At 40.3% G+C, this 9,145-nt stretch overlaps 1 protein-coding gene across 4 annotated transcripts in view; it reads left to right on the top strand.

Moving 5' to 3' along the window:
- COL12A1 (collagen type XII alpha 1 chain) overlaps positions 1-9,145 on the top strand; it is a 132,015-nt gene that overhangs the window by 32,646 nt on the left and 90,224 nt on the right. The gene's annotated exons all lie outside the window — the stretch shown is intronic.

The raw sequence follows: 9,145 nt of genomic DNA, 5'->3' as shown, positions 1-9,145 counted from the left end.
CCCCCACCCCCTCAGCAGCTTCCTAATGGCTGATGAAAGGCTGGGGAAGGGACAAGGTTCCCACACACACCGTGTCAGCTTGACGTTGCCAACGCGATGCGGCTCCTCCCTCCCCTCATTTCATGGTGTCCCTTCCTAGCCCCACCCCTCCCTTCCTCATCTGCATGCTGGTCTTGCCCCGTGCCAGTCCCCACCGGCTGCACAAGCTGGAGCAGGTCGCGGTGCAGTGGGTGGGCAGGCGCGGGGGTGCGGATGCTGGCTCGTAGTGATGCTGCGGTTGGGCCCACAGGAGATGCTGCTGCTGTGGCTGTTGGGGTGGGAAGCCAGAGCCACTCCCATCTCCCCACATCCCCCTGCACCCACAGACATCATGCTGGGGGTGGTGAGTCGTGCGCCCCAGGGAAAGAGGGACCCCGCCAGTCAGGCTTGGGCTGCCCCAGGGGAGAGGGATCAGGGGAGTGTCCCTGCATGTCCTGCACCCCCCTGTAGGGTCCCCACATGTCCCCCTGGATGCTGAGCCCAGGCATGCAGGTGTGGGAGTATCATCAAGGCTGCCCAGGTGGCAGGGAAGACATGGCAGTGTCAGGTGGCGCCCCTTGACCCCTGCGCCCCTAGGCCGCAGCTGGACTGGACAGGCCACATGAGCACCCGCTCCTGCCCCGCCCGGCTGAATGTTACCCTGAAGGAGCGCCTGCAGATAAGAAATTAAAGATCTGTGATGCATTTCAATCAAGTATTTGAAAACTAAGAGGTATGAAACCATGGTAATAGAAAGCTCTGCTGACCTTTGGAAAAATCAGATCCCTGCAACAATTCTCTGGAGTAAATACAGCAAGATGTCAAGAAAGGTTTTGCATTCAAAAATGATTTTTACCCCTCTGCAGATTGTAGCTTTCCATGTGGACAAAGGCAGGGAATTAAGGGTGCAGTGGGGTGGTACGCTCCTCTCCAGCACTGCTAGGGGATTGTTGAAAATAAAACAGTGTTACTAGACCAAATTGTTTTTAGTTGGATTTTAAACCACATTTCTAGACCCATTTCATTGTCATCACCTGCAACTTCATTGGTGTTAAAGGTCATGTGACATCACTTCCTGATGTGAAACTGATTCCTGTGAGGTCTTTAAATATGGCTCGCCGGCCCACTGGGTGGTACAAAGTTCATGATCTGGCCCCACGTTCAAAAAGGTTGGACACCTCTGACCTAGAGTCTGGGGCTGAGCCCCCAGGTTTACTTCCAGCCTTGGCCTGCTCCACTCCAGCTCAGATTTTGCTGTCTGAGGTGCATGTGTAAATGCTGCACCCATAAGCAGTGTACTTTGGCTTAAACAGCTTCTGAGTTTATTGCTTCACATTAGTTGCTCATGTAGACATAGGCAATTCATGTTGATGACAAGGGTTTCTTCCTTACTGTTTTTTTAGGGAGGATGGGAGGGAGCTTTGTGTCCCTTCTGCCCATGGAACAAGCAGGGTACTTTTGTACCCTGATAATGCAGTTCTCAGAGATTCAGAAAGATCTATTTTGCTCTTTGTATAGCATCTTTCAGCTGATGGATGACTTTCTCAGTAGTTCTGGATTAGGATCCACACATGAAAAGTTACAACAGTTAATATTTCTTGAAACGATGTCATCCATTAACAGGATAACTACAGGCTGCAAAAGAAGGGGAATATGCTATAAACATGTCCAACCTTCCTCCCAAAATATAAGGAAGTCTGATACCCCAGAAGCTTTTTCGCCTGTGCTTTTGTAGCTTTCTAGGGAAGGATGCATCCTGACTTCCCCAATCAGAATCCTATTGTTTATATTACTTTACCTTAGCTACAGCTTAATGAAATCCTGTTGACCTTTCAGTTAAGCTGAAATCAAAGCTGCTGGTATTATTATTCCTTATTTTTAGTGGGATATGATATATAACTGGTTCAAAATTAAGAACAAAATAGAAATGTAGGAAAATTCTCCTTGTTTTCCCTAAGTGACTCCCATGGGGTTTCCATTTTATTTTGTTACATGAACTTAGCCAAACCACATGTCATGCAGCAGGAATTGGATATAATGGTAAACACAGTAAGTGTGGTGAGTGGAAATCCAGTAGATGGCTAACAATCAATTGTTTCTGACAGCTACTGTTTTTCTAATCGGTTTTCCCCTAGGAGAGGAGGTGGTAAGAACATGCCTGGTAAATGTTTCCTTTTCTGCCCAGAGGCATATTTTCAGATGACAAGAACACACTGTATATTAGCTGTTTAACAGATTAACCTCAACTGATTATAGGTTGCAGTTTTAAAATAAATAAAACATTATTGCTAGATATGCAGTCTACACATATAGGTTTAATCATAATCCCACTTTCAAAGATGAAAATCTATTGTATGGGTGCTCAGTTTGCTTGAAGTTAGATATGTTCTAACACAGCTTTAAGAATATTACAATTGCTGGCTCCAAGGGTGAATGTATTAGAATTCTAAAAGCAGAGGATTTCATTACCATTTTCAAAATGAACTCCAGAGCAATTTAACAAAAAAGTATTTGTGTCTGTTTTTCAGAGCAAAATACAAAGAGACAGATTCTGATTTGACTTGCATCAGAGTAATGAGATGTAATTAGCCATGTTAGTCTGAAGTCAAGTAAAAGGCAGGGTAGATTTGCACCTTATACGTTAACCAAAGTGTGTGTGGGTGTGGGTGTGTATACCCACACACATGTCCCTAAAAGTTTCTGATATATATTGCAAGCTTTTGTGAGCTGAAGCTCACTTCATCAGATGGTGTGAAAAGACATGCACAAAGCTATGCACCAGAGTAATTCCAAAGTAACTTGGCTGATGTTAGTGAAATTACTGGGCTAGAGTATCTCATGGAGTAAACTGATGCAGCTTCATTGAAATAACAGATATTGCTCCTTTGGATTCCTTCCAACCCTATGATTCCATGAAATGGAGCTGTGCCAGGTTACATTAGCAGAAATGTAAGCCCATTGTGTTTTCTACCTGATTACCGACCTGTGTAGGTCTGCAATCAGAATCTGACCCAGTAATTTTAATGCAGATTATATTCAGTTTAAACAACAAGTTCCATACTTAACTGCCCTCTGGATATTCTTATGGAAGTAAGTAATGGCCCCTAATCTCTAGAAAGGTGGGGGGGGGGTTAAGTGCAATAGGGCTCAGGTCTGTCATCCTTCTTTATAATTTATACAGAGAGAATGAAGCAGATGAAACAGATTCATTGTTAATGATTTCCATTTTAGTTTCATGATGTCTTTTGCTTCATACGTTTCTTAAAGCTTAGCTTCTTTGCTGGAAAAATGAAAAGCAGTAGCTAAGTAGAAATATGGCTTTTTTGCTGTTTCTATAGCAACATAAGAATGTTTTAGAAACAAATGACCTCCTACAGGCTGAATTGCACTAACTCAAGTGACATTTCCTTACAATGAAGTTTTTAGCATATCACAGGAACTTTGTGTAATGTTCAGTTGCAAAATGCTTCTCCCAGGCAGACTGAAACAAGAACTCACTGTCTTTCGAAGATTTAGTGCTGTCTCATACATTTTTTAAATGATATGTTCCAAGATATATGAGATGGACATTTGCAGGTGACTTTTAGTACTGATCAGATAATTACTTTTCTCTTCTTTTGTGTGGAAATTCTTTACAAACAGTAAAATACAGTTTGGAGGGAGTGCAGCAGAGTAGTTCTTCAACTACGCAGAAAAATTAAATCGATATATCAGAAATGTATACACCATATATATACCATATATACACCATGAGAAAAGGACCTGGGAGTTACAGTGGACAGTAAGCTGGATATGAGCCAACAGTGTACCCTTGTTGCCAAGAAGGCTAATAGCATAGTGGGATGCATAAATAGGAGTGCTGCCAGCAGATCAAGGGAAGTAATTATTCTCCTCTATTCAGCCCTGGTGAGGCCCCATCTGGAGTGTTGGTGCCCCCCACTACAGAAAGTATGTGGACAAGTTGGACACATGACTTATGAGGAGAGGCTGAGGAAACTGGGTTAATTTAGACCGGAGAAGAGAAGACTGAGAGGGGATTTGATAGCAGCCTTCAGCTACCTTGAGGGAGGTTCCAAAGAGGATGGAGCTAGTCTGTTCTCAGCGGTGGCAGATGACAGAACAAGGAGCAACGGTCTCAAGTTGCAGCAAGGGAAGTTTAGGTTAGGTATTAGGAAGAATATTCTCACTAGAAGGGTAGTAAAACACTGGAACAGAGAGGTGGTGGAATGTCCATCCTTAGAGGTTTTTAAGACCTGGGTAGACAAAGTTTTGGCTGGAATGATCTGGTTGGGGATGGTCCTGCTTTAAGTAGGGGGTTGGACTAGATGACCTGCTGAGATCCCTTCCAACCCCAATTTTCTATGATTCTACAAAAATTAGTTCAAATAATATAAATTCTCCTTTTGTGAGGAAGATTATGACCATTCTTTTCCAAAACACACGTTCTCATAGTTAACTTTAAGCCACACATAATCCTTCCCCATTCACCAAGACAGTCAGTACTTGCAGAATTAATGGAGTTAATTGTTCTTATCTTTCCAATTTATCAATTTTTACTCCACAATAAAAACTTATCGTGCACACAGTGCAGTACGGGCAGTTACTGTCCTATACTTTAGTACTTCCAGCTGGAACTCTTGATGACCATAGCATTGCTACTGGGTAATTTTCAAATGAAGATGATGTGAGATGGGGTCCATATCAACTGGTCCAGCAGTAGTGGCTTCAGTGTCAAGCAAGGTAGACTACAAGTGATTTATTATATATTGTCTGTTAGCTGAAGATCACTGTCAACCAGTACCATCCCCACTGCCTCTTATCCTTCTTTATGGGTCACTATTATCTTTCTACTTTTCCTGTCTCTCCTATTCTTATAAACAGCCAAACTTGAAAATTAATCTTCTTAAATGTGCTTTTTTGAGTGCTTAAATAGAAGAACAGAATAAATGCTTGGACACTAAAGGGTGGGTACCAGTAGAAATCCCAATGATAAGTAGATATATGTGATAGATACATATTTCTAAACTCTAAATATATCAGCTTAGCTAATATTTGGGGAAGTCCTAATAACTTAGGACTTATGGTTGATCTGCATCTAAAACACAGCCTGCTCCCCATATCTTAGATACTTTCAATCTTGGTTCTTGTGAAAAATTTTCTGTCAGTGAATTTATACTTTGCAAATGAGGTGCAAATTAAGTTACTATGTTGTTTAAAATAAATGTCTTTAGTGGCAGTGTAACATATAAAAAATCTAGTTTCCCCTAAAAGGTAAGAAGTCTTGTCAGCAGTTTCCAGTTATTTAAGTCAAATTTTTCCATTTAGGTTTGGTGGCTTGGTAGGAATCCCACAACCCCACTCTTTTCTGCCTGTTCTTCCATCCTGTCAAATACATTTAGTTCCACTGGATTTATTTTTTCCCCCCAGAAATAACATTTCATAGTAACTGATGTACATTACACTCTAATGCAAACAAATTATTTTCCTTTATTATTTAGTGGCATATATAATAATTTAATCAGTATTGGTTTTAAATATATAATTATTTTTGCAAGCTTTCTAACATATATCATTATACATGGTGTCCAAGCGTTGCTTGCTGAAAATAATGTAGAAGCAGATAGTTTAATACTGAAATCATGTTGTGGCAGAGACTTGTTTTAAGGTAGCCAAAATAAAGTGACTTGTATATTTATATTACATTAGAATATGGAAAGAAAGATTCTTTTATTGTGAGACATCTGTGCATTCTATCAAGTTGGGCTTTCCGTAATTTTTCCATTTGGATTACATTCATTTTTTTTATTGAACAAAAAACCAAAGTTTGGGAGCAGAAGCTTTAGAGTAGACAGAAAAATTGGTGTCATTTACTTTTGAAGACAAATAAATCCTTTTTCAGTCTTCCAGGAAAGTTGGTTTTTGGGGTCCAGATTCTGCCCTGACTTTGCACTTCATACAGCCATTGATTTTAATGAGATTGGATGGGATATAAGTCAGGGTATATCTGGCTTTTTAGCATAACAAAATAAAGTTGCACTGAAAATGTCAGTACTGTAGTTATTCTTACAGCTATAACCAATTCAACTTTAACAAAAACCTCGATCTTATTTTGTGCGATCAAAAGTACCTGTATATGAGTGTGGTATTTACAGTGCCAGATTAGAAGTCTACATAGGGTGAAAGAGGAATTTGTATTAAAGTTGGGTTAGGAAAATCAGTTGCCTCCAGAAAAAGATCATGAAATATTCAAGGAGCCTTGTCTGGATAACATTTGACTGGTTGGGTTTACTGAAATAAGGTGGTATAGATATATTCTATTTATTATGTTATATTGTTAGTTATATCCTAAGAAGTCCAACTAGATCACAGTGCTCTCTTTTGGTTTTATATTCCCTAATATATAAAATTTTAATGAAGCTCATTATATTTACAATAAACATTTTGGTGATTTTGAAGTTAATACCAATTCCTAAGTAAGTCAAATGTTTCAAATGTAATAAGACCACAGGTATTTATTTTGTTGAGTAACTGCTACAACAGTATAATTCAAACACATAGCTATTACATACAAGTCCAATTGAATTTGATGGGATGGTGTTGTGTAATGGTTGTAGGATCTGGGTTTAGAAGGAGATAAGTGAATATACAAGCCTAAACCCTGGTGTATGTAACTTGGAACCAATCTTGCCAACTCCCATTAAGCACAGTGCTGCAGTGAAATCGGTGGTGACTACACACAGTCAGTCATAAGCCTGACAGTATTGCAAAGACAAGCCTGAAGGTTGGACTGAGATTTAGACTTCCTCATCATTCAAAGAAGTTTTAGTGGTCTATTTAAGTATATTAGTGGGTATAGATGTGGGCTTTTTAAGGTATATTAGTGGGTATTTATTGTTGTGGGTGAAACCTTTGGTGCAGAGAGTTGGCACTAGACTTTTCTCACATTTGATACCCTGAGTAGAGATTATACTAGGTGAACCTCGTGCTAAACAGCCACTCAACAGTGGTTGGGCTTCCCTTCTCACTTCAAGAAGACCCTGTAAAGATCAGAACAGGCAAGTCAAACTAGAGATCACATCTGCATGTGTATGGATCTGTATTTATAGCTACTACTTTGCTACTGCAAGAGTCAACAAAACAAACCCTGGTATTCTACCCACCCCAACAGCAGATTTTAGCTTGCTTTAATGTGACACCTGTGTATATTTATTAAACACGGTAACCTCCATAAACCTGATTCTTTACTACATTTAAGCCAATAAACTGCAAATAAGTCATTGGAGCTCAGCTAGTATCTTAGACTGGAAAATCAGGTAGCTAGTTTACAATTCTTCCTAATATAGATAAAGGCTGACAATAACAAACTATAAAAATGTTGGTAAAACTTAGTACAGAAAAGATAGAGGGCCTGCAAATATTCCACTGTACCTAGACTGCTTTCTGATGCAGAAGCTACATATGAGATGTAAATAGGCACACTGGGAACATTTAATGGCTATATTTCCAAACTGTTCAGGAATTTGAGTCAAGGTAGCAGCCAAATGCATAGACCTCAGGCATTGAAGAGTCTGAATGGCTGGAAAAAAAGATGATAGTCATCTCCTAAATTGGAGTTTATTACAAAAATCAAAATAAAAAACAAAACCCCAAACCAAAAAACAAACCGAAACGTCTGTGCAGTTCTTATCATGTTGGCACCAGCAAATATGATATGAGAATGTAAAAGATACAGAAAAGAGCAACTTAAATGATGCAGAGAGATGATGATTGCACCCAAACCATTACATTAACTATGGGTTCAAGTGTGCTGTCAGAGGTACCAGTAGTGTAACTGAGAGTGTGAGAGTGAGGCACAAGGCCAGGCTGCTGAGTAAAGGAAAGCACTGGAATGGAGACAGGTAAGTGCAGTAATGGAGGTAGGAGAGCTTGAGGCCTCAGCTCCAGGTAGCACGGGCAGGAGTCTCCTCATCACAGGCATCACCCTCCCCTGCCTGCCCCCCCCCATACCACATGGGAGGATTTTTGGGGAAGGACAGGTTTCAGCATGCCCAGCAGGCAGGAGGTTAACCCTCTCTCTGAACTGTGTTTCTCACCATCCAGTTAAGGGTTTTGTCTTGGTACTTGGCATGCAAATCATCAGAGGCTGCCCTGTTACCCCAATAGCTGCTAGCTGTGCTAACAGATACTTCCTCCACATAGCAGCTATTCCGTGCTGGTTCAGGGTGCAACCTCTCTTGGGCATAGGACATAGATAGACTGGAGAGACTTCTCTTGACTTACTTTTTCTATTAAACAAGCAAACGAAATCAGAAGGTTTTAAATGTATTGCCTCTTCCCTCAGTGGAAAACAATTTATTTCTGGTAACTTCAATATACCCTAAAACCATTAATGTCCCCTAGGTTAGTGGCAGAATAGATCTCCAGAGGGATCTTATCTGAATATAAAGACTTATAAAAAGATGTGAGAGGATAGATATTTTGGAGTTGGAGGAAATTATATGAACAAGGGGATACTAAGACAAGCAAAGAAAATGTTAAGGGCTCAAAGAATTTATAATGGAGTTTCATCATGCAGATAATTATGACAGTTCATTATTTTCCCTTAAAATGGGAAGAACACAATCATAGAGTATAATTGATAAATTGGAAGATAAAAACAATTAACTGCATTAATCCCAACCCTATTCTGCAAATACTGAAGACTGACTGTCTTGGTGAATAGGGAAGGATTAAGTGTGGCTTAAAGTTAACTTTGAGTGCCTGTTTTGGCAAAGAATGGTCATAATCTTCCTCACAAAAGGATGAATTTGTATTATTTGAACTAATTTTTGTAGAATCATAGAAAATTAGGGTTGGAAGGGACCTCAAGAGGTCACCTAGACCAACTCCCTGCTCAAAGCAGGACCATCCCCAACTAGTTCACGCCAGCCAAAGCTTTGTCTAGCTGGGTCTTAAAAACGTCCTGATGCTGGAGCTTCCATCACCTCTCTGGGTAACCTGTTCCAGTGTTTTACTACCCTCCTAGTGAAAACAGTCTTCCTGATATCTAACCTAAACTTCCCTCTGCTACAACTTGAGATCATTGCTCATAGGTGACTGGAGCCACCTTAGTCGGGGGGGCACATGT

The sequence above is a fragment of the Crocodylus porosus genome, unplaced genomic scaffold (genome assembly GCF_001723895.1).
Source record: "Crocodylus porosus isolate Cpor-Errol unplaced genomic scaffold, CroPor_comp1, whole genome shotgun sequence".
NCBI classification, from domain to species: Eukaryota; Metazoa; Chordata; order Crocodylia; family Crocodylidae; genus Crocodylus; species Crocodylus porosus.
This window is presented reverse-complemented; position numbering and strand designations above follow the sequence as displayed.